The sequence below is a fragment of the Pistacia vera genome, unplaced genomic scaffold (genome assembly GCF_008641045.1).
Source record: "Pistacia vera cultivar Batoury unplaced genomic scaffold, PisVer_v2 Contig129, whole genome shotgun sequence".
In the NCBI taxonomy this organism is placed as follows: domain Eukaryota; kingdom Viridiplantae; phylum Streptophyta; class Magnoliopsida; order Sapindales; family Anacardiaceae; genus Pistacia; species Pistacia vera.
In genome coordinates this window covers 469,569-495,703 of record NW_022195346.1, presented here as the reverse complement: position 1 = coordinate 495,703, position 26,135 = coordinate 469,569, and the positions used below count along the sequence as shown (strand labels likewise).

Sequence of the window (26,135 nt, the reverse complement as noted above, 5' to 3'; positions counted from 1 at the left end):
TAGCCAAAATCTTGATCTAGAGTGTGATGGAGATTTTAATTAGCATGTATGATGTATTTCACTTGCGAGGAAGTGTATGTTTTTGAAGCCCTGTGAGTTACTTCTGCCTGTTGTACAATGCTTCTAGTATTATATGGTTCAAACTTGTTGTAGAAGGTGCGATTAATGTATGATATGTGTTGGTATGCTATTGAGTTTGAAGTATTCTAGTGTGATAGTGAGTTGAGATGCTATAGTGTGTTATGTGGCACTAAATCAATTCCTTTTTCCAAATTTGGTTGAACATTGGGTAATGTTAAGTTTGTGAAATTTTGTGCCTTAATCGACAAGTTTTCTAGAAATCAGTATAAGATTTATGTTTTAGAGATTGATAATTGAAGGTGAATAGCAAATGTGGCTATCCATATGGTTGAATGTGTTACATTTGATTTGCTATGTTTTGTTATTTGAATATGAATGTTTCCTTATAGGAGATTTGGCAAACATGAACTTGAAAGTGCAATGATGGTACATGGTATGAACGCTGTATTGGATTAGTTTGAATGAATGTTTATATTGCTTGTGGGTTGAAAGGGCATTTGGTATATTGTGTGAAATTATATGTATCTTTAATGTTTATGCCAAGAATGAAATTATGGATGGGTTGTAGGTTGAAATGGGTCATGGTTGTGAGAAAATCAAATCAATTTTGGTAGGGCTGGTTTGTTGATTATTAATTTGTAGAGATATTGGTTTTAGTTGATTTAGGTGTTGACATGCATATGGACAACATGAGGATTATTGATTTTCAGCCAAGTGATGATTTATGGGTGACATGTGGGTGTGGATTTGCGTATATGAACAACCCTTTTTACCTTGGTTTGAAATTCAATTTGTAAGTTGCGGGTTTGAATATTTTTGGGTTGTATGTTCGGCATGCGGGTGGGATTTCACTAGTATATGGAGTTTTGAAATTAAGTGTTGTGGTTTATTTGTAGGCATGTTTATATGATGTATATACATGTTGTTTTGGTGATAAAGGATACTGTGGGTAATGTGTAATGTGTAATGTATAATGATCTTGGTTGGTGCAGTAGAAAAATCCAGCCAATTGATGGGATTGATTTGCTTGATTTGAGGATTGGAAGTGTATTGTGTTAAATTAAAATGATGGAGATTTAAATTGGAGGAAGAGAATTTTGTCACTAAGGAAATGTCCTGAGAGGGACTGTGGAGACTAATGTGAAACTAATGGAGGAGGATGGTTATTATGGGTATGCATACAAGAGTAAGTTGGATGGTGATGTTTCTAGAATCATCTGTGATCGAGATCTCCTCGATCTTAAAGAACATGCAACCAATGGAATAAAGAAAATTGATGAGTTTGGAACTTCGTCTAAGAGCATATGAAGGTTGCAGAGAAAGATGTTGGAATAACATTACACCTCCACGAGGGATTGAAAATATAGGTTTGACCATAAGACAGGTTCAAAATTTAGTGACAAAGATGTTGGGGTTTTGGTGGATATTTGGTGAAAGATATTGTGGTTCATCCAGAGGATATACAATTTGGTTGGAATTGTTCAGAATTATTTAGAAGTGGTAAGCTATTCACAGAGGAAGATCCTGATTATTCATTGGTTGCATCGAATTGGATTATGGTGCACGGTCTTATGACATCCCCGAAATTTGTTATTAGAGATAAGAAAAACGATGCTTTCAATTGTAATTGCATTGTTATTATTAGTGAAAATGCTATTACTTCTGGTGGAAGCAAAGTAAGAAGCATGATATGATGTTAGTTCATGAATCTGCTTTCAAGAGAAAGAATGAAGCAGAAAGCTCTAGAGGGCCACTCAGCAAGAAGTTATCACTAGTTTGAGAGACAGATATGGCTATGGTTCCTTTAGTTATTTGGAATGAGGAAGCTTCTCTTGTGAATGATGGCAATAAGATAATGGGGTCTGTTCCTGGAGTTGAAGTTGGTGATGAGTTTCATTATAGGATAGAGCTTAATATTATTGGTTTCATCGCCTAATTCAGAGTGGTATTGATTATGTCAAGCATAAAATAGAGGTCCTTATAGCATTTGGGAGTTACAATGATGACTTGGATAATCTAAATGTAATGACTGACGAGATTTAAGGAAGGAATGTGACCGATTAAGGGATAGAACTAAGAGATCAAAGGGCTCGAATGAAGGAACCTTGCTTGCTGACTAGCAAGTATGAACGGAGCCCTGTAAGTGTAATCTGTGGTAAGGCAAAGGCCTCTGATTCCGCTAGGACCCTTGGAGTGTAAAATAGAGGATTTCCCCTACCACTTAAGGTTCATTGCTCTTGAGAGTGTGAATTAGAATAAAGATCGTTGAATCGGGTACACTAGAGTTAATGTTAGGTTGAATCTTTTATAAATGGTGTCTCAAAGATTCAATACATGAGCATGAGATGAGAATGAAATAAAAGTGATCATGGAAATTTCTGATTTAAATGGTTGCAGAAATCATAGGCCCACGTCAAGTGTCGAGGGGGAAGAACTGTATTAAAGGTTTCTAAGCTAATAAGTGGCTTATGAGAGATACTTATGATGAGAGAAATTACAAGATGAAATCGTATTAATTGAGTTAATAGAAGGAAGCGTTAATTTGTGAAAATCTTATATGGCGAAAAAAGTTGTGGAAGTATTATAAAGTGACATTGTATTTGAATGAAGTGGATGAAATAACTTAAGTATCATTCTTCTAGTAAGGCAATATATGTATTGATATTAAGGTTAACTGAATGTGTTGGAGAACAAGGTATGAAGAGCAAGACGATATAAAGAGAGAGGAATATGATCTCAAGGAAACAAAGGCAAAATAGTGACCATGTGAAAGTGTGCAAGAATAATTGAATGATTTTAAAGGGCAGTTGCATAACATGGGTGAGAGGATCATAGAATGAGCATATGATTAAAGGAGTGATGAAGATGCAAGACTTATTAGAGGAGCCATTACCCACATATTCTTCACGTGAGTAAATTTCAAGGACGAAATTTCTTTAAGGGGGAAAGAATGTAATACCCTGTATTTTTTTGTACGGAATTTTATTAAATTTATCTTGTGATTCTGGGGGTAAAGTGTAAGAATTTGAAATTTTTAGGGAGTATAATGTAATAGCCGAAACAAGTGGGGGCTAAATGAAACTTTTTAGATATTTTGATGAACAGTGATCATTCAAAGAAAAGAAAAACCGAGAAGAAGAAGGAAATCAGAGGAAAAAGAGAGAAGAAAAAGGAGATAAAGAAAAGAGAGAAAGAAGAAGAAGATAATGAGAGGAAGAAGAAAAGAAAGAAGGGAGAGGAAGATGAAACCGAGAATAGAGAGAGAGAGGAGAGAAGAAGGCAGCGGAGGTGGCTGGAAAAGTGGCCGCCAGCGAGCAAAATTTTGGTGATTAGAGAGTGGAGGAAGATCAAGCACATGGGAGGTGAGTAAAGCTTAAAATTTTCCTCTTTGATAAGTTTTAGTTCATTAGATTTGTGCTAATTATAATTGAGTGTACTGACATAAGATTACACTAAAATGGGAAGATTAAGTTCAATAATGTTATGTGGATAGAACACATATGTGTTTTCTAAACAAAATTTGGTTAAAGATGTGATTTTGATATAAGGGTCTAATATACAAAAATCTGACCATCTGGAGTTCCGAAACTTTTTTGTATGTTTTGGTTTTTTTTTTTTTTTTTGAAGCTGAATTTCTGATATGTTGTTGTAGACTTCTTGAGGAGTGTTTAGAAATTTATTTCACTCAAAAACTAGAGGAATTGAATTTTATATTGATTTTTGAAATTGCCTTGTGAATTCTGGAATTTTCGTTTTCTGCCGAATATGTATATTTGGAAAATGATTTGATGCATCTATTCTTATCAAAATTGAGTGATTTTAAATTTTGATAATACTATACGTGTCTTGTTTAATTCTGGAGAGTTTCATGAAGTTTTGATTAAAGGCTAAATTGTTACAAATTTTCCAAGTCAGTAACCTCAATTCTGGAAACAGTTGGCAGATTTGAATTAGTTGAAAGAAATTTGTGTTTTAAGTAGTTATTGATTCTAGAATGACTTGAGAAAATTCTGGGAACAACTTATGTGTCTCTAGAATGCCCCATTAAAATTATGGCTTAAATTGATGAATGAAATTTTTATAAAAAATCCGAGAGTGACCGATGTTTGGTTATGAGATAGTTTTGTTAAAGAAGAAGTTATGTTAATCTTCTGGTGTGTGAAATGTCCAATGATTTTAATATTGAGGTATTACCTTCACTACAACAAAAATGGCCTATGGTAACATGCAAAAAGTGTTACCGTAGGTAATTGATAGCATTTATAAGGATGCTGTGATAACCCATGTTACTAAAAAGTAGACAATGGTAACACTTTTTGCATGTTACCAATCATTTCAGTAACTGATATAAAATGCTATTGTTAAGTATATTCTAACACTAATTCATAGTTACGAATGATTTTTGATAACACTACATAAATGCTATAAATAACTTTTCTGTAACATTCTTAACCTGTTACAGTTTAATTTTCTGTAACATTATCAAAATGCTATAGATAAGTTTTCTGCAATATTTTTAACCTGTTACAGTTTAATTTTTTGTAACATTTTTACAATGTTATAGATCGGTTTTTCTTAACATTTTTAAGATGCTACAGAAGAGTTTTTAATAACATATTAAAAGTGTTACCAAAGTATCATTCATTATATATAGTAGTTATTACAAAATTATTTTCCATTACAATTTGAAAGTGCTATCAATGTATCGTTATAACATATATACAAACTATTACAGTTGTTATTTTAATAATACAAATTATAAACAATGATACACTAATTTTTCAAAGAACATTTCATTGATGGTGAACCTCCATATACAAAAAGTTTGCATATATGCCTAATAAATACGCACCCACATCCTTTACATCCATAAAATCTAATACAAAAAGCTTCATATATCATATCTTATTTTGTAATGTATAAACCTTCATATACAAAAAACTTTATATATGCATAACAAATATGCATCAATCATTTTTACATTATAATACCTAGATGATTGGAAAATTAAATATTAACAATAGTTAATACTTTCCCATCATTCAAAAAATTCCAACAACAAAAACCATCATGCATACCATCTTTCATTCCCAATTGTGCTTTATCAATTGTGCATTCGGCTGGTTGCACCATGGCAGATCTGAATGTGGTGACCACTCTGGGCAGCATGAATTTCCAAGCACTCACTGTTAAAGTACAAAGATAACAAATTTTTAAGATACGGGTTAAAAGAGTGAACTGCAAAATGAATTAAGAGTCTCTGTGTATATTTAAGTACAACTTACTTGCAAACCTAAACAAGAATAACATGCAACAGATGTGCAATGCCTTTCTTCAAACTTTTCCAGGCATCTAATACTTCATAAGCAACAGCGACCCATTGAGGAATAAGTATTCCATTCTCTAGAGGCTTCAGGGGCTTTTCTATAGCCTTTCTACAAGTTTTTCGTCCTTCCTTGCAGCCCGCGTCATCTTCTCTATTGGAATGAGAAAAGGCTTCTTCTTTCTCTTAGGTAGTATAGGTGGAAGATCCACATTTTGGGGATTTTTTGTTTCTTTACAGTTTGATAATGTCCAGATCTCTGGCTAGCACATAGGAATATCCTACAACTTGTTGACTCAACTTTCTGAAGCTGCCCAAGCCTAAACTGCATGAAGAATGAAATTGAAGTATGAGCTTCTAAAACAATTATCCATAAAGAATGACACCAAGGACAAAACACAAACTTACAGATTCACGGTAGGTGCATAAAATTTTCTCATGCAAATATTCATAAAGTTAACTAGCATTGTTTTCCACACAAAAAAACAAAGATTGGCAAATCATTTTATACATCACATATTAATAGATTTACTTCCAACATAATACATGATTAAAATAAAAAACCCAATAGAACATAATCAAGAGAACATAACTTGCAACCATGGAGTGTATGAGCTAGTAGCTGAGAGTTGAGGCCTCAACTCCATGGCACTGTGCTGAACACCTATGAAGTGAAGCAATGTCAAAAATTATTTTACATAATAATGACACTTGTTTTTAGCTCATTTTGGTAATCTAGCTTACACCAACACTTTTAAAGTAGAAATACCATTTGCAAAGTAGCACCAGATGATTGTTTTATTTTTCATAAGGGTGCTAAAATTTTCATTTACACCTAGTATAATATGTGTGATACCTATCTTTACGCCAAATGAAAATACGCTTTCATTGCCCTCATCCCCTTAACAGTTTAATCCTCGATAACAAAATAAAAAGAAAGTAACTAGCTTACCCTTCTGAGATGGATTCCATGTAGAAGGCAGAGCTGGTGGTGTCCAAAGCATTTGTTTCCAAGAGTCTCTGAATTGCCTCACACTTCCTTAAATAAAAACTAAATGGTGCAAATGTAAAGTCAGAATCAAAAAATTGAAGCAGGGCTTTATAATTAATGATGTGGGTTTTTCATGAGGTAGAGGTGATGAAGCATAACACTTAAATAGAGTACAAATTTAATATTAATATATAGGTCAAGGCAGCTCGTAACCAAACTCGCATGTCCAAATGCCCAAGCAAATGAAACAAAATAATTTTAATACTTGAAGGTTCAAATTCCAATGTGGTGTGAGTGAGATTAAATAGAAGATATATTCATAATGGAAGAGTATGTAAGTGGTTCAACATACCAAATTAGTGCACCAAACTCTAAAATGATTGCTATAAGTGTCAATAGTTTGTTATGAACCTTCTCAATGAAATCAAAGAAAGATCGCATTAAATGCATCACCTAAGTTTATTGCTTCTAAAGAAAAATGCATATATTAAAATTTCAAACTACCGAATGTTTTTAATCAACCCAAGCCGCAATAAGGTAGCAGCAATATGATGCTCAGTTCCAACATTCACAAAGGAGATCATAGAGGAATTTAAACTGTAATGATGCAGAAATCAAGAGATCTTTCTGTTTTCCTTTTTCCTTCATCTAATTATAAATATTTTGAAAACGCAAAGTGGAGATAGTTAGATGATATCTCAACCAAATAATATAACTATCACTAGATCCTAACATCCCTACCTCTAAAACCCCAGGCTTAAAAAACAAAACAAAGCAAAACACCTAGAGTACAGTGGGAATTGGCCACTTCATCAATGACAAAATCAAAAGATTTTGAACAGCCATCTATAATGTAAACTATGAAAAAAGTATAAAAATCTCACCCACTTCTGTATATACTCTACTCCTAATCAGCATAAACTTACACATTCACGCCTACACATACAAGACTTCAATATTCAGTTCATTAAACCAACATGGAGAATATAAGCTAAAAATCCAAAAAACAACAATACTGCTAAACTATATTTCTAAATATTAAATAAATTACCACACCCCAACATATAAAAAAATAAAATACAAACCCCCCAAGTGAAAGTAAATTCCCAAATGTGAATGTGATCCCGAACTTGATTGGATTAAAGAAAACAAGCATTGACTGTGATATGAAGAAAGATAACAGTGAAAAAGAGTAATAACATTAAAAGCCACAAAAAAATTGTGATAATTTAAACGAAGTACTCACCAGTAGTGTACAAAATAAACCTTATGATAAGCATATGGCAAAACCATACAACCTCTGTTTGATGAGAGAGAAATTGGATAAAAACTAGTAACATGTAAAAAATCCTGATCTTAATACGTATAACAAAAAGTTAAGCATGGTATTTTTTCTATTGAACTCATTATTAAAATGAAAATGTTCTGCAGGAAGTCGTTGGCTTTATCAATTTCAAGTTTCAACCAATCAACAAACTGATTTTAATTCTTAAAATCACCCACAAAGACAGAGTATATTGGTTATTTTGAAAAATGATGAAAACGTGAATGGGAAATTATGTACTCTACAAAAACTTACCTGTTACGGTCGCTGAAATCAAAGATGATCAACGATTGGAAGATGAACGAATGTTGACGATGATCGATTGGTCGAATATGAAAGATTCAAAAAGGATCGAAGAAAAGACTAAAGAGATCGAAGAACGAAGATTCAAGTTCAAGAATGAAGAAGTCTGCGTCGTCAGTGAGAAGAGAACGAACAAAAAAGAGAATGAGATGAGTTAGCGAATAAGTTTTAGGTTTTTACCTTTCCAACATTTTTGACCCGGTTTTTCTTTTGGGCCCTACACGAATGAAAAGTGACAAAGTAGACCCCAAATAATGTCAATTTGACCCCTAAACAATAAAAATGAGACAAAATCAACCTCAATTCATGTTGGCGGGAAATAATATTTTGTTTCCCGATAAATATTTGGGTTTATGGTAACACTTATAAAATGTTACTGTATTTTTATTATATGGTAACATTATAAAAAAGCTACTATATTATTAGGTCTATTATAACATTTTAAAAATACTATTGTAGTTCCTATATTAGTAGCATTTTACAACAAAGAGTTACCATTGATATAAAATGTATTACAAAAAGTTAAAGTATTACATATGAAAATTGTTATCGTAACATTTTAAGATCAAGTGTTACCATAGATAGTCTACAGTAACACTTTAAGGAAAAGTGCTACTGTCCAGTGTTACCATAGGCCATTTTTGTTGTAGTGCTTAGGGGGACTTTTGTATGGAGGATTTAATGGATTTTGTATATAAGGAGGCAAGCGGGGGCATTGTTAGAGGATTTCAATCTTTTTCGGCTTAAGGGTGGTCGAGCGTCAAAAAGTGAGTGGAAAAATCTAAACTCTTAACTTTCATTTTAACACAATTTTATCTCTAAATGCATATTTATACTTATTTATTGTTTTGAATTGCCTAATATGTTTGATTTGTTTATATAAATGAGCTTTATTGTAGTGTTATTGTTGGAAATTGTTGATTGACATGAGAAAGATGAAATTTTGATTCTTTTGGGCAACAGTTTGAAAAGAAATGAAAATGGGTTGAAATTGTTAGATTTGTAAACATTTGAGAACTTGCATTTATATTTTTACGTTACATGAGATGTTATGAAATTTATTATATGCTTATGAGAAAAATGTTTTGAGAATAAGTATGAGATGTTAGTGGTTTTCAAACCACCCTACGTAGTACCCATCCCCCTCGTGATATTGATTTGATTCTACGCATGCGTATGATTTGATATTGCCAGCCCAAGGGGGTCGAAAGCCCGAGCGAGGCAGATATCGTTACACATGATTTGATATTGTCGGCCCAAATGGGTCGAAGGCCCGAGCGAGACAGGTATCGTTACACTTGATTTGATATTGTCAGCTCAAGTGAGTCGAAGGCTCGAGCAAGGCAGATATTGCTACACAGGATTTGATATTGCCGGGCCAAGTGGGTCGAAGGCCTGAGCCAGACAAATATCGCTAGATAGGATATGATTGTACCGGCCCGAGTGATGCTTGGTCCCATAGAGTTGAAGGCTTGAGCAGTGACCGATTCTGTCTAGTAGGATGGATTTAGTGGTTCAACCCGCCACCCGCGCGATGTTAGATCTTGCCGGGTTGGACAGATTTACCCCTAGGTACTAGTTGGGTGAGAATTTTCACATGTGATTGAGGGATGATTTGGATATATATATCATTTATTTGAAATGGAAATTTATAAATGCAAATGTTATCTGTATATGAAATATTTTTAGAAATGATATTTTCAAATAAACATGAGTATTGATTTGCTTATCCTAATAGTTTTTAGAAAGAAGTTTTGAAATGAGAGACTTCAACATTTGTTATGAAAGATGACTTATATTATAAAATGTGTTTAGGGAAATGAAATTTTGTAAGCATGAATGTTTTATTGTATATTAAAATGTTATATTGTATACTAACCCATTGTCCACTCACTGAGCATTTCTAGCTCACCCCTCGTTTTCAAATGTTTTTTTCCCTCCACTAGGTCAAGACGGAGATCATTAAGATGAGTGAATCCCACTCAAGGTTGGACCACACGACTTCATTTCATCATATGTTTCATAGTTGCATTTCATTTTCCGCTGCAATATTTACGTTTCCTCATCATGTATTTATTTCATGTTCCGGATTGTTAGAGATATGGAAAAAAAATCTGATACTGTACATTTCATTTTGTAAAAATTTTAGTTACATTTGTTTATTTGCAAATAATGTTATATTTATTTGTGAGGAAAAAAAAGGGTGCTTATAAATGTTTTAGCTAGACGAGTTTTATGATGTTTTAATTCATAAACAGGTTTCCTAATTTTCCCATATGTCACGTCTCGGTCGCCCGAGTCTCATGAGTACACCTGAAGCCTATGAGGTAGAGAGGGCCGGGATAGGTCATGTTATAAGTGATAACCAAATACAATTTCAGGAATCACGCAATACACAAAACGCATTCTCCGGGAAGATGAAGGCATAAAAGCCAAGCTTTTCCTTTATCAAATTACATCACACAATCTTGTCGAGACCATTTCACAGGATTTTGAGGACAGTAGAGTAAATTGATATATGTGTACTGGAGGGACCAGAATTTCTCCTAATCTGACTTCAGACCTAAACTTTCAAAGACTTGTGATTAGTAGTTACAAAATAAGAATATATTAGACAAATATTATGAGATTTTTTAAAATTCAGGGCTCAAATTAGGAGAGGATGCTGCTGATCCGTACCGAAGATACGCAAGCCACGAGAAAATTCAGAAACCAAATACAATCACTCGGAGGTTGAGGCAAACTTAAATTTGCGACAGTCATACACGTCGCAAAAAGCTTGTAACATCGTCAAGAGCAAGAGCAAAATGGTAGCAATCAAAGTAAGAAACTGCCAAGAACGAAACACATATAGCCTCATAAATTTCCCCAACTTAACCTTCCATCGGCCGTTGTGATACTTATTAACATCTGCAATCACCTTATCAATCTGCGGCAATTTCGTCAGTCTAATTGATTTAATCATCCCACTCCACATATTAGCAACCTCCGCATCGCTCTTCAACCTGTTCAAAATAATCCCTCTCTCCCTAAGAATTTTTACATCCTCCTCAGAATCAATAATCGCATTCATCAATCCAGTGTAGCGTGTGAAAGCCAATGGCCCGGATGCACTCGATGCTTCATAAGCCACCAAGTTTCTCAGTACCACCTCTGTGTTTACGTCTAAACTAATGATGGGAAGGCAAAATATAGCTTTCTCAGTGTCGAAACTGATGGTTGAAATGTTACCTTTAGCTGCCACAAAATGAACCTGGGAGTTCAAGAGCTCAGCGACAGAAGGAATTGTGATTTGCTCTACTAATGGTGGCTTCTTACTGTCACTCTCACTATCAGGATCTTTCTCCTCGCAGCCTCCTGACATTAAAACTTCAAGAGGTTTTGCCAAGATTAAGAGCCCAGGAAGCTTAGACAGTAGATTCTAAGGCAATTTAAGAATCAATTTGATAGGTTTGGATAGTAAAACTTTTTTGATTAAACGTATGGGGCTCTTGTTTAACTTTGAGAGTAGCTTCCAAATCTCACTCAGGAACATTTTTAAGAACGTTGAGTCTCCTGAAAATGCAAATGCGTCCTTTTGTGCAGCTCCACCATGATCCTGATCAGTGCTCCAGGTCAACTGTCTGTAGTTGCACTTTCGGCACAATTGTGTCGTATAAGTAGTCTAGCAAGTGCACAGATTCTGAAACGCGGATCTTCGGCGTGTCTTTCATCATCTTGAAAGGCGAAAGCTCTTCGGAGAACCCGATCAACATAGCCTCCAACATCTCATCAGCGGATTCTAACGATGAATATTGAACTTCAAGCATCTTCCTCAACGCAAATAATGGAATTTGATTCTCAAGCATCACCACATCTCTTATAATCGCATTATAAGCGGCTTTTGACCCTGCATAATCATGAATATGCGACATGGATCTTGAGGAAACACTTCTGCTCGCCTTTTCTTCTTTGATGGCATAGATCTGAAGGAACTCAAGCAAGAATGATGCATCAATAGCCATCATCCAAGTTAAAGTTTCGCTACTAACATTCAAGAACTTATGATAGCAAGCTCGAACTGTCGGCTCAAGTTCAGTCAATTGTTCAACAACATACTGGAACTTAATATCGCCAGGGAGATGTCTTTGAGTTCTTTTAGCTGCTGCAAGCTTTTACCTTTCCATCTCATACAGCTCCGGACGCCAATAATGGTAAGGACCGATTGCTACTTCTTGTGGAGTGTATGAATCGGGATCGCTAGACCTCAAGGGTTTGAGCACGCTGAATATGCACGCTGGAATTTCTATGTCGCTAATTTCGAGCTCTTCCTCAAGAGTTTGTCGGATGTTAATGATCCATCGACGCTCGTCGAGGTGTTGATTGGGATTGGAAGACATGGCTGATGATTAATGAAGAAAAAACAAATATGGGAAAAATGAAGTTTGGTTTTGAGTGAGGGGTGGAGTTAGGGCGAATACGGCTTTTATTAGCATGAGAACTAGAACAACACGAATATGAATTAACGGCATGGTTTTCATGTTTAATTTATACAGTTTAAAATTGGGAGCCTTTTTACTTGTAAAAATGCTAATATATGATTTGAACTTAGTGGGATGCAGCCTATCCGAGTAGCTCACCTGCTACTCGGGATCGGCTGTCGAGCTCGAACCCTTCTGCGAGCCGAGCTTGAGCATGTTAAGGCTTGACTCAGCCGGCTCGTGAGCTCTAATGAGCTCGCGTATTTTAATGAACTGTTTCTGTTTGCCCATGCAGTCGCGGCAGCCATCGCTAACTTCATTTGCTTCAAACTTCAAAATCAAATAAAACCCACTTCAATCTCCGCCGCTCCAGCCTCCAATCCACCGCCTCTTTAGCCTCCAATCCTCCCCACCCCATCTTCAATCATCAATTGGACTCCGCAAGTGGCCAAACCTCCGTCACCCCATCTTCAATCTTTAATTCGATAGGAGCCAAGCTCTGCCAGTCTCCGCCTATGGCTAAGCTCCGCCGTCGCTCTCCACCGATGACCAAACTCCGCCGCTTTCCTCATTCAATTCTTATTTGAATTGCTTTAAACTGCACAAGGAAGACCAATGTGAAAGTCGAGCTCACGATCAAACTCATTGGACTCGCTTGAACTCTCAACGAGCCCGAGCTCGATCTTAAACTCGAGCTCGACTAGTATTCGAGTCCAGCTCGACCTGAGCTCAACCAGTATCCAAGTCCAGCTCGAGCCCCAATTTACTTAGCTCAACAAGCTCTAAATTTTTTAATCGAGCTAAGCTCGACTGACAATTACTCGGCTAGGCTCGACTTGGTTGCAACCCTAGTGTCCTCTCTTTCTTTCACAAAACTACGAAAGCATTCAAACAATGAAAAAGAACCTACCTGATATTAATTAATGTTTGATTAATTAATTTAGATATCACGTGTCACTTAATCCTTGTAGATTAAGATTGTTAATTACTTGTATATGCTAACAAAATGTAAATATTTATCATGCTCAAAATGCCAACATATAAGTTTAAATTTACGTTCTTAATTAGAGTTAAGATCATGACTCTTTATATACAAATCTCTTTATAATTAGAACTTTTTGGTATACATAAGGAAAAATTTAACAGAATGTGAGAAGCAGTTTCATTGATTAATTATCTGAATTTCGATACAAATAAATTTATGACACTTTGATCCAAATAGTTTCCTGGTATAACCTTTTAAGGTAAAAACAAGTGTGAAATTTGAAATAGGAAAAATATTTGTTCTTTTCCATGGTTTCTTAGCTTTGAAATTAGGAGAAAATTTAGCTGCGCAGCCATCCCAAGTTTCCATTTAACAAAATAGCCTTGAAAATGTTTTTCATTTTTTTTAATTTAGAGAAGCTGACGTGGCATAGTTAGGATTCATTAAACACGTAAAATGGGTTAAAATGAAAAAATTAAAACATATGTGGGCCTAATTAAATAATGAAAGTTTTTAAAATTTGAAATTTACAAAACAAGCCCCACTTATTCACCTCGCTTAATCGAAATTCATTAGAGCAAAAAGCGATTTCTTGAACCAAAGGGAGACACTGCGATTTCCGATCAAACTTGTAAATTTTCACACCATATTCAATCCTAAAATCAATTTCTCGAACCCTAAATGGAATACAGTCGCGATTTTTGATCGATTTCTTGAACCCTAAAATCGATTTCTTGAACCCTAAACAGAATCTGTGTGATTTTCGGCGATACAATCCACATTTCCAATCGAAACTACAAATTTTGACACCAAATTCAATCCAAAACCATGGCTGACGCTCACAATGAGGAGGAAAACCCAACGCCACTTCGAATCCTAGATTCTGGTGGCGCAAGCAGTTCAATGGCTGCTTCGGTGGATCATCCAATCAGTGAAGCTAGTCCACAGGCAGAGGAGACGACAGCGGCATAACAACAGAGAGAAGAATCGCAAAACGGTTCTAAAGAGGAGGAGTCAGGCGAGAATTCAGGCAAGGAGGAGGAGTCTTCTGAGGATTCAGGCGACGAGGAGGAGGCTAGCGAGAATGCAGGCAACGAGGAAGCTGGCGAAGAAAGGGTATGTATTTGTTTTGGGAGTACTGTCACTTAAGCGATCATTTGTATCGCTTAAGCGATCATTTGTATCGCTTAAGTGTTGAACCGGTCATCACGGTCACAAAATTAAACCTAAATACCATAGTTAGCGGTAAGCAAGGTCGAATCCACAGAGAGCAAGACTAATGACCAAATGTATTATTTGAGTTAAGGAAAGAGAAATTGGCAAAATGATTGATTAGAACTAAGGAAACTAATTAATTTCAGGAAACTAAAAACATCAAATAAATTGCTAACTAAAACACAATAGTAAAAGCGTTGCCGCTATGGGTTTGGTTTGACTCAAGACCAACTCTCACAATTCCTCTCCTCGCTCTTCAATTCCCTAAACCTACAAGGCTAGGCAAATTAATAAAAATATCTCTCAACAATCTAGGTATAATCTATCTTGTCTCCCCGTCGTCTTAGTTACAGATTGATTGGTTAAAGACTATCGTTGACTAACCGAAAAATGCTAAACCCTTAAACACCACTAGTTGGTACAACGTTAACAAGTACAACCTATCAACTTGTATCATCCAACCAACTAATTACACAACAAATGCATTCATAGTAGAAATGATATTAAACGCTAATACAACTTGATTGCAATTAGTATCGAAACAGTTTAAAGTCATAATCAACATTCAATAATCTCAAACCGACATTCAATTATGCGAAAAGTTATATATCAATAAACGTTCTCAATGCACATTATCAATTCAGCATGTAGAGCATCAGAATAATATTAAAGCATTAGAAACAAACTGAAACGAAAAAAAAATATAATCTGAATACAAGAAACTTAACCAAATATCCAACATTCGGGCTCATCCAACTAGTCGAGAGCTGATGAGGAGAGCAATGGAGTCAATTTGATCTCGCTTACACCGTAACAGACAACCGGGAACTCAGCCGCTCATGGTGGTGTCAATGGAGGCTGAAACGATGGAAACGAAGCTGATCATGGTGGAAAGGAAGTAACCGACAGGGATATGATGTGAAGAAGGGGTGAAAACACCAACGGACAGCCCGAAATACGAACAGTTACACTCGTCGGAAAACATTAATTTTTCGGCGGGTCTTCCGGAAAATGGTGGCGGAAATGGGACCCGAAGGTACCGATGGAAAGCTCTGGTGATGGGAAGTTTAGATCAGGTCCTGGGGAGGTGAAGGTTGCTGGAAATGAGCAAGATCTCGGCTAGAAGATGAAGAGGCGCGACGGCGATTTGGAGGATTCCGACAGTTTTTGTGGCGACTGAAGCTTGCAAAGGATAGATCCGACCGTGGGGAAGATAGACCGACCACCAAGGAGCCCAAACGTCGTCGAAAAATGTCTAAATCATGGCTAGAATGCGAAGAGTCACGGCTGGAAGATAAAACGTCGCGACGGTGGTGATGGTTCTCACGGTGGTGATCCGGGACGATGGAGACGATAGGTGCAAGTGGAATACAAAGGGTCGCCGGAGCTCGCTGGAATCTGATCGGAGAAGGTGAAGGGTTTTGGTGGGCGGCAGCCACCCTATCTGTGACCATGAGCTACATTTTTATACAAAATATGGCAAATTTCCATTTGGTCCTTGCATGATTGAAAAGCAACAAAATCAACCTCTTGAAACATGACATTTTACCCCCTGAACATCATAAATCACCCCTAATCCATAAACCACAACCTAACATCAACTCACACAATTTCCAAATTCATCCAAAATATGCTAAATTAGTAAGAAAAACTCAAAATATGATTTTTATACATAAATTCATAATTTCTCTTAATTGTCTCAATATAACTTCAATTCAATTACATATGGGATCTTTTTATCAACAAAATGGAGTCACTTTCATGATCTAACATTAAGCGATTAATCTCTTTTACTCATGGTCGCTTAAGCGATACAAAGAGCGATTCTTTGTATCTCTTAAGCGATTGATTCAGTTTACTCTTGGTCGCTTAAACGATCTCATCCGAGGCAGAATCATCTTAGATATAAGATCGCTTAAGTGATCTTTTGGATCGCTTAAGAGATTCTTTCAGTTTACTCTTGGTTGCTTAAGCGATTTCAGATCGCTTAAGAGATCTTGCACGAGGCAAAGTCAAGATCTCTTAAGCGATCCGAAATCGCTTAAGTGACCACAAAGGTAATTTTTTGTTGCTGATATTTTGTTTATTAGTTGTTTTGGTTTATTTTTGTTGCTGATATTCTGTTTATATCGATTGTACAGGTTGTGCGGACCGTAAACTATAGAGACTATGAGTTGGAGCTTGTAAGCAATAAAGTACCCTACTTCCCTGCAAGGGTGACGGTCGGGTCGAGTTGGGATGTTTTTGACAGAATAAAGGAGATTTTAGCTGGAATGAGGCATGGTGCAAGAGATTTCGAAGACACTTGTTTCAGTCAGTTTTTAAGAATCGGAACAAATTGGAAAAATACCTTTTGGGGGTAGGGAGTGCATTACATGTTGCTGCACTCAGTAAAATGCAATAAAAATAAAGAAATGTGGTTTGTGGTGGACGGAAAGCTGCTATATTTTGGCATGATGGAATATGCCTTGGTGACGGGCTTAGGATGTGGGAAATTGCTAGATAAGCCAGAGGCAGAAGCAATAAGGAAGAGTTCGGGAGCCATAAGGTTTCGTAAGAAGGTTTTGCAGGGGCCAAAGTCTATTACAGGACACGTTTTAGAGGAGAGGCTAGAAAAAATTCGGTTTAATGATGGAGAGAAGATAAAAGTATGCTTGTTATTGTTTTTACATTCGATCTTATTGGCTGGTGACTCAACAAAAGTTGTTGAGAATGATTGGTTGTTGTTTGCAAGTGACTTGGAGTTGTTTAATTCTTATCCGTGGGGACGGATATCATTTGAGCGAACCATCAAGAGCTTGAAAAAACCAGACATGTCGTTAAAGCAGTCCCAATGGGTCGGGAAGGATAAACCAAGCACGTACAATTTGTTTGGCTTCCCATGGGCAATGCAAGTAAATATTAATAGCTTTTTGTTATATTTTTTGTAATATATGTGTTTGAATTATGATATGAACTGTTTTTTTACAATGTAGGCTTGGATGTATGAGGCCATCCCTGTCTTCGTTAAGGCGGGGTGGAGGAGCAACAGTTTGGATGTGCAACAACAATTCCCTAGGATGTTGAGGTGGCATGTCGAGAGGTGTACCCATTGGGACTACGACTAAGTAGACATTGAGATTGAAGTGGCTGAGATAAGATTAAAGGATTAAGCTTTTGAATATGCAGTTGCTTTAAAATGTCGCTTCAATCTGATTGATTTTGTTTCTTATTGTAGGGAGTCCTCCGTCCCTTTCTTACTGCTACTAGGGATGAAGTGAAATAGGACTATGTCACATCTTTCAAAGCATTGGAGGATGAAAAGGATGAACGGATAGACCGTCTGATGCAGGACCTAAAAGGGGTCATGCATGTGACGGTAGTTGCAGGGCCATTGGTTGACAACGTGGTTGATGCCGAGGATGATGAAGCTCCAATCAGCAGGAGGCCCAACGAGGATGAGGAGGAGGAGAAGAGGGAGGACAAGGTTTGTATGCCGTAGCAAACTAGTACAACAAGTACCGTTTTACCGAGACATCGACGTCAAGAGAATGAGGTGGTTGACCTCATAAACGGCCTATTTGAGAGTTTTACAACAGTAGTTTATGACAGGTTTGACAATATGGAAGAGCGCATGAAAAGGGTGGAGGAGAAAGTGGATAAGTTGGTAGAGAAAGTTAGTACAGTGGAGGAGGAAGTTGGTGGAGAATTAAAAGCGGTTGAAGTGCAAACTGGGCTAAAAATAAAGAGCCGAAAAAGCAAATTTGTCAAATCGCCTTACATGGTAGTGACACAGGTAAAGAAGAGGAAAATTAAGAAACAAATAGAGGAAGAACCAGAAATGGAGGCGGTTAAGGAGGTTGGTGGAGGAAGTGGGGCAGTGATAATGGAAAAGGGTGAGGTAGGAGGCGAAGGAAACGGGGATGTAAAAATGGAGGAAGGGGGAGGAAGTGGGCAAACAAAAATGGACTCAAATGTCGATTTGTATAGGCCAATAGAGGAAAAGAAGAAACTCTTATATGCCTATTACAATGAATCAGGAAGTAATGCCCATATAAAGTGTAAGACAAGGGATTATCCCTGGGAATGGTTTGTGTAACAACTGCTGTAAACTAGTAAAATGCATGCATAATAATAATAGAAAATGGGCCCAAAACTTTTCTATTTATTATACGTAATAAGTCTTTTATACACAAAGAGCATTATTTACAAAATGCCATTTAAAAAGACAAAAATAGGGGAAACAGTGTAACTATTGCTCCTCGCTTGCCGACGTCCCTCTGACTGCAACATCACCTAGATCCTGCATCCACAAAGGAAAATGATGGGGTGAGCACAAATAATGCTCAGTAAGTAAATCATCTACTTGTCTATCCCCGTAACCATTTCTCTTAATTCTTTCCTCACACTTTCTTTCTATTGTTTTCTACTAAACGTCACGGCCTCATCTTACCGGAGGTACGGCCGGATGGCCTTCACACAGCACCATCTCACTCTTCATGACTGTCGGGTGGAGTTCACACAGCACCAACCAGCTCTTAGTGACTACCGAGTGGGGATCACAAAGCACCTACCCGATTTTCATAACTATCGGGTGGAGACCACAAAGCACCTACCTGTTTCTCATGACTTTCGGGTGACGATCACAAAGCATCAACCCGTTTCTAATAACTACCGGGTGATGATCACAAAGTATCAATCCGTTTCTAATAACTACCGAATGACGATCACAAAGCATCAACCCGTTTCTAATAACTACCGGGTGACGATCACAAAGTATCAACCCGTTTCTAATAACTACTGGGTGACGATACAAACTGAAACAAAAACAATATAATCTGAACAAGAAACTTAACCAAATGTCCAACATTCGGGCTCATCCAACAGTCGAGAGCTGATGAGGAGAGCAATGGAGTCAATCTCGATCTCGCCTACACCTAAAGAGACAACCGGGAACTGCACCGCTCATGGTGGTGTCGACGGAGGCTAAAAGGGGGAAACGAAGCTGATCATGCAGAGAGGAAGTCACCGACAGGGATATGATACGAAGAAGGGGCGAAAACAACCAATGATAGCCCGAATACGAACAGTCGCACTCGCCAGAAAACGTTAATTTCCGACGGGTCTTCTGAAAAATGGTGGGGAAATGGGATCCGAAGGTCCCGATGGAAAGCTCTGGTGATGGAGTTTCAGATCAGGTCCTAGGAGGTGAAAGGTTGCGGAAATGAGCAAGATCTCAGTTGGAAGATGAAGAGCTGGCGCGATTTGGCGGATTCCAACGATTTTTGCGGCGACTAAAGCTTGCAAATGATAGATCCGCCGTGGGGAAAATAGATCGACCACTAGGGAGCCCAAACGTCCTGAAAAATGTCGAAATCACAATTGGAATGTGAAAAGTCACGGCTGGAATGATAACAATCACGGCGCTGTGATGGTTCTCACGGTGGTGATCGAGACGATGGAGATGATAGGTGCAAGTGGAATACGAAGGTTCCCGGAGCTTGCCGGAATCTGATCGGAGAAGGTGAAGGGTTTTGGTGGTGGCAGCCACCCATCTGCGACCATGAGTGTCATTTTATATAAAATATGGCAAATTTCCATTGGTCCCGTATGATAAAGTGACAAATCAACCCTCTAAAACATGACATTGCCCCCTAAACATCAAAATCACCCCTAATCCATAAATCCCAACATAATATCACTCACAAATTTCCAAATTCATCCCAAATATGCTAAATCAGTAAGAAAACTCAAAATATGATTTTTATACATAAATTCATAATTTCTCTTAATTGTCTCAATATAACTTCAATTCAATTACATATGGGATCTTTTTACAACAAAATGGAGTCACTTTCTGATCTAACATTAAGCGATTAATCTCTTTTACTCATGGTCGCTTAAGCGATACAAAGACGATTCTTTGTATCTCTTAAGCGATTGATTCAGTTTACTCTTGGTCGCTTAAACGATCTCATCCGAGGCAGAATCATCTTAGTATATAAGATCGCTTAAGTGATCTTTTGGATCGCTTAAGAGATTCTTTCAGTTTACCTTGGTTGCTTAAGCGATTTCAGATCGCTTAAGAGATCTTGCACGAGGCAAAGTCAAGATCTCTTAAGCGATCCGAAATCGCTTAAGTGACCACAAAGGTAATTTTTGTTGCTGATATTTTGTTTATTAGTTTTTTTGGTTTATTTTTGTTGCTGATATTCTGTTATATCGATTGTACAGTTGTGCGGACCGTAAACATAGAGACATGAGTTGGACTTGTAAGCAATAAAGTACCCTACTTCCCGCAAGGGTGACGGTCGGGTCGAGTTGGGATGTTTTTGACAGAATAAAGGAGATTTTAGCTGAATGAGGCATGTGCAAGAGATTTCGACACAAGTAGGGTATCACGAGGTCCCAAGAAGGCATATTTGAATTTAATACGCCATTTCCATGTGCACAAGTCTTTTAAGAACTTAGCATAGGTAGGTATGAGCTTAATGACATCTAGAAGTGGAATACCAATCAGCCCTTGTCTAAACAGCTCGACTATTTCCTCCATCCTAGTAGTTTTCTTAAAGTTGGATGCATTATTCGACTCTAGGTATTGAGGACAAGGTTCTATCAGCATGTCAAATGTAGGGGATGGTTCTTTCTCCCCAACTTCACTCGTTTTCATGTCTCGGCACACCTAACTCTATGGTTGGTTCTCTTTCACTCCTCTCGGCTTGGTTTCCCTCTAAGCTCTCTTTCTCTCCAAACTCAGCATATAATTCCCTCTCAAGCCTAGCTTGTTCATGACACCCCATTTGGTGAGGTGCACCATTGGGATTATCTACAACTTGACTCAGCAAATGACCTTCATCTCTCTTATAAACCGCTTTAGCTATTTGACCAATTTGGGTCTCTAGCTTACTAATAGATTGGGAATGGGAATGTAATAAATGATAAAGCTGCTCTAAGTCATTGAACCTAGCATTCATGTCATCTTTTTGTTCTTGCATGGTCTGGAGCATTTGAGCCATCATTGATTCCAAGGAATTGGGCTCTAGAGTGGGCTGTAGGACGGGGGGTGGGATCATTGGTTGGGCGGGTGGTTGGATCGAATACATGTCCCAATAATTGCCCTGTTGATTGGAAGAACTATATGGCATATTATAGGAGACATTCTGAGATTGTTCCTGCTTTCATGCAAAATTAGGATGGTTATGCCACTCACTATCAAATGTGTTCGAATACGGATCATTCCATCTATAGAAACCTTGTGCATCTTGCACTTGCTCCTCAAAAGTGTAGGGAGCTGGTTCCTCAAATGTGTACTCAGCAGCTAAAAGGTCTAAAGGCAGAGAAAAGACATACTGACTTGTCCTATCGGGAGGTGGTTGCCTAGAAGCTTGCCCTTGTATGGATATGAACGTGTCAAATTGATAGGCTAAAGACTCCAACTTGGAGTCTATATCGTCCAAAGGAGAAAACTCATGAATGCCACCCTTCATAAGCAATTGCCATATGATAAGAATCCTAGAAGCAAAATGATTGTGCATGGGATACAGATTATCATCCATCCTACGTGCTTTCTATTTTCAAATCCAAGGGTACTAAAATTGGTTGATACGATTATCTATCAAGCATTCATCAACAAGTGTACCAAAGGTTCCACCAACAACCACAACATCAAAATTAAAAGAAAAAAAGAACGAAAAAGAACTAAAAGCAAATTCAAAAACCACACATAAAGAAAAATAAAGCTAAATATGATAACACCCTAAAAAAAAATCCACACAATCAACAAAGTAACCAACAGTCAAATAGAAAGAAATTATTACCAAATAAAAAACTAAATCCTATGAATAAAAACAAAATATGCAAAACTAATACAAACATGTAAACTAAATGAACACGAAACATGCAAATATCACACAAACGATTAACAAGAACTAAAAGAACTAAAGCTAAAAAGATTAGAAAATATCACAATCGGGTCACGCTTAAACTTTGATGCACATGACACACAGTAGCGTTTCCCCAATTGCGATCTTCCTGCAAAATAAAAACAAACACGAATGAAACTGTCCTAATGAAAACTAAAGAACGTAGAAAAATTAGACTTAAAGTATTTACAAACCCAAATACACACAAAGTCAAAAGCACGTTGCTCCCCAACAACGGCGCCAAAATTTTGTTGAACCGGTCATCACGATCACAAAATTAAACCTAAATACCGTAGTTAGCTGTAAGCAGGGTCGAATCCACAGAGAGCAAGACTAATGACCAAATGTATTATTTGAGTTAACGAAAGAGAAATTGGCAAATTGATTGATTAAAACTAAGGAAACAAATTAACTGCAGGAAACTAAAAACATCAAATAAATTGCCAACTAAAACACAATATTAAAAGCGTTGCCGCTATGGGTTCAGTTTGACTCAAGACCAACCCTTACAATTCCTCTCCTCGCTTTTCAATTTCCTTAACCTACAAGGCTAGGCAAATCAATAAAAATATCTCTCGGTAATCTAGGTATAATCTATCCTGTCTCCCCGTTGTCTTAGTTACAGATCGATTGGTTAAAGACTATCGTTGACTAACCGAAAAATGCTAAACCCTTAAACACCACTAGTTGGTACAATGTTAACAAGTACAACCTATCAACTTGTATCATCCAATCAACTAATTACACAACAAATGCATTCATAGTGGAAATGATATTAAACGCTAACACAACTTGATTACAGTTAGTACCGAAGTACTTTAAAGTCATAATCAACATTCAATAATCTCAAACCGACATTCAATTATGCAAAAAGTTATATATCAATAAACTTCTCAACGCACATTATCAATTCAGCACGTCGAGCATCAGAATAATATTAAAGCATCACAAACAAACTGAAACAAAAACAAATATAATCTGAATACAAGAAACTTAACCAAATGTCCAACATTCGGGCTCATCCAACTAGTCGAGAGCTGATGAGGAGAGCAATGGAGTCAATCTCGATCTCGCCTACACCGTAATAGACAACCGGGAACTCAGCCGCTCATGGTGGTGTCGACGGAGGCTAAAATGGTGGAAACGAAGCTGATCATGGCAGAGAGGAAGTCACCGACAGGGATATGATACGAAGAAGGGGCGAAAACAACCAATAGATAGCCCGAAATACGAACAGTCGCACTCGCCAGAAAACGTTAATTTTCCGACGGGTCTTCTGAAAAATGGTGGGGGAAATGGGATCCGAAGGTCCCGATGGAAAGCTCTGGTGATGGGGAGTTCAGATCAGGTCCTAGGGAGGTGAAAGGTTGCTGGAAATGAGCAAGATCTCAGTTGGAAGATGAAGAGGCGTGGCGGCGATTTGGCGGATTCCAACGATTTTTGCGGCGACTAAAGCTTGCAAATGATAGATCCGGCCGTGGGGAAAATAGATCGACCACTAGGGAGCCCAAACGTCGCTGAAAAATGTCGAAATCACAATTGGAATGTGAAAAGTCACGGCTGGAAGATGAAACATCACGGCGGCTGTGATGGTTCTCACGGTGGTGATCTAGGACGATGGAGATGATAGGTGCAAGTGGAATACGAAGGGTTCCCGGAGCTTGCCGGAATCTGATCGGAGAAGGTGAAGGGTTTTGGTGGGTGGCAGCCACCCATCTGCGACCATGAGTTGCATTTTTATATAAAATATGGCAAATTTCCATTTGGTCCCTGTATGATTGAAAAGTGACAAAATCAACCTCTTAAAACATGACATTTTGCCCCCTAAACATCATAAATCACCCCTAATCCATAAATCACAACATAATATCAACTCACACAATTTCCAAATTCATCCCAAATATGCTAAATCAGTAAGAAAAACTCAAAATATGATTTTTATACATAAATTCATAATTTCTCTTAATTGTCTCAATATAACTTCAATTCAATTACATATGGGATCCTTTTATCAACAAAATGGGAGTCACTTTCATGATCTAACATTAAGCGATTAATCTCTTTTACTCATGGTCGCTTAAGCGATACAAAGAGCGATTCTTTGTATCTCTTAAGCGATTGATTCAGTTTACTCTTGGTCGCTTAAACGATCTCATCCGAGGCAGAATCATTAGATATAAGACGCTTAAGTGATCTTTTGGATCGTTAAGAGATTCTTTCAGTTTACTCTTGGGTGCTTAAGCGATTTCAGATCGCTTAAGAGATCTTGCACGAGGCAAAGTCAAGATCTCTTAAGCGATCCGAAATCGCTTAAGTGACCACAAAGGTAATTTTTTGTTGCTGATATTTTGTTTATTAGTTGTTGGTTTATTTTTGTTGCTGATATTCTGTTTATATCGATTGTACAGGTTGTCGGACCGTAAACTATAGAGACTATGAGTTGGAGCTTGTAAGCAAAAAGTACCCTACTCCCTGCAAGGGTGACGTCGGGTCGAGTTGGGATGTTTTTGACAGAATAAAGGAGATTTTAGCTGGAATAGAGGCATGGTGCAAGAGATTTCGAAGACACTTGTTTCAGTCAGTTTTTAAGAATCGGAACAAATTGGAAAAATACCTTTTGGGGGTAGGGAGTGCATTACATGTTGCTGCACTCAGTAAAATGCAATAAAAATAAAGAAATGTGGTTTGTGGGGGACGGAAAGCTGCTATATTTTGGCATGATGGAATATGCCTTGGTGACGGGCTTAGGATGTGGGAAATTGCTAGATAAGCCAGAGGCAGAAGCAATAAGGAAGAGTTCGGGAGCATAAGGTTTCGTAAGAGGTTTTGCAGGGGCCAAAGTCTATTACAGGACACGTTAGAGAGAGGCTAGAAAAAATTCGGTTTAATGATGGAGAGAAGATAAAAGTATGCTGTTATTGTTTTTACATTCGATCTTATTGGCTGGTGACTCAACAAAAGTTGTTGAGAATGATTGGTTGTTGTTTGCAAGTGACTTGGAGTTGTTTAATTCTTATTCGTGGGGACGGATATCATTTGAGCGAAACATCAAGAGCTTGAAAAAAACAGACATGTCGTTAAAGCAGTCCCAATGGGTCGGGAAGGATAAACCAAGCACGTACAATTTGTTTGGCTTCCCATGGGCAATGCAAGTAAATATTAATAGCTTTTTGTTATATTTTTTGTAATATATGTGTTTGAATTATGATATGAACTGTTTTTTTTACAATGTAGGCTTGGATGTATGAGGCCATCCCTGTCTTCGTTAAGGCGGGGTGGAGGAGCAACAGTTTGGATGTGCAACAACAATTCCCTAGGATGTTGAGGTGGCATGTCGAGAGGTGTACCCATTGGGACTACGACTAAGTAGACATTGAGATTGAAGTGCTGAGATAAGATTAAAGGATTAAGCTTTTGAATATGCAGTTGCTTTAAAATGTCGCTTCAATCTGATTGATTTTGTTTTATTGTAGGGAGTCCTCCGTCCCTTTCTTAATGCTACTAGGGATGAAGTGAAATAGGACTATGTCACATCTTTCAAAGCATTGGAGG

At 37.5% G+C, this 26,135-nt stretch overlaps 2 pseudogenes; both read right to left on the bottom strand.

The window, feature by feature from the left end:
* Positions 1-6,695: 6,695 nt before the first annotated feature.
* LOC116121839 lies at positions 6,696-8,661 on the bottom strand (annotated as a pseudogene).
* A 2,083-nt stretch (positions 8,662-10,744) lies between these two features.
* Positions 10,745-12,401, bottom strand: LOC116121838 (annotated as a pseudogene).
* Positions 12,402-26,135: the final 13,734 nt, after the last annotated feature.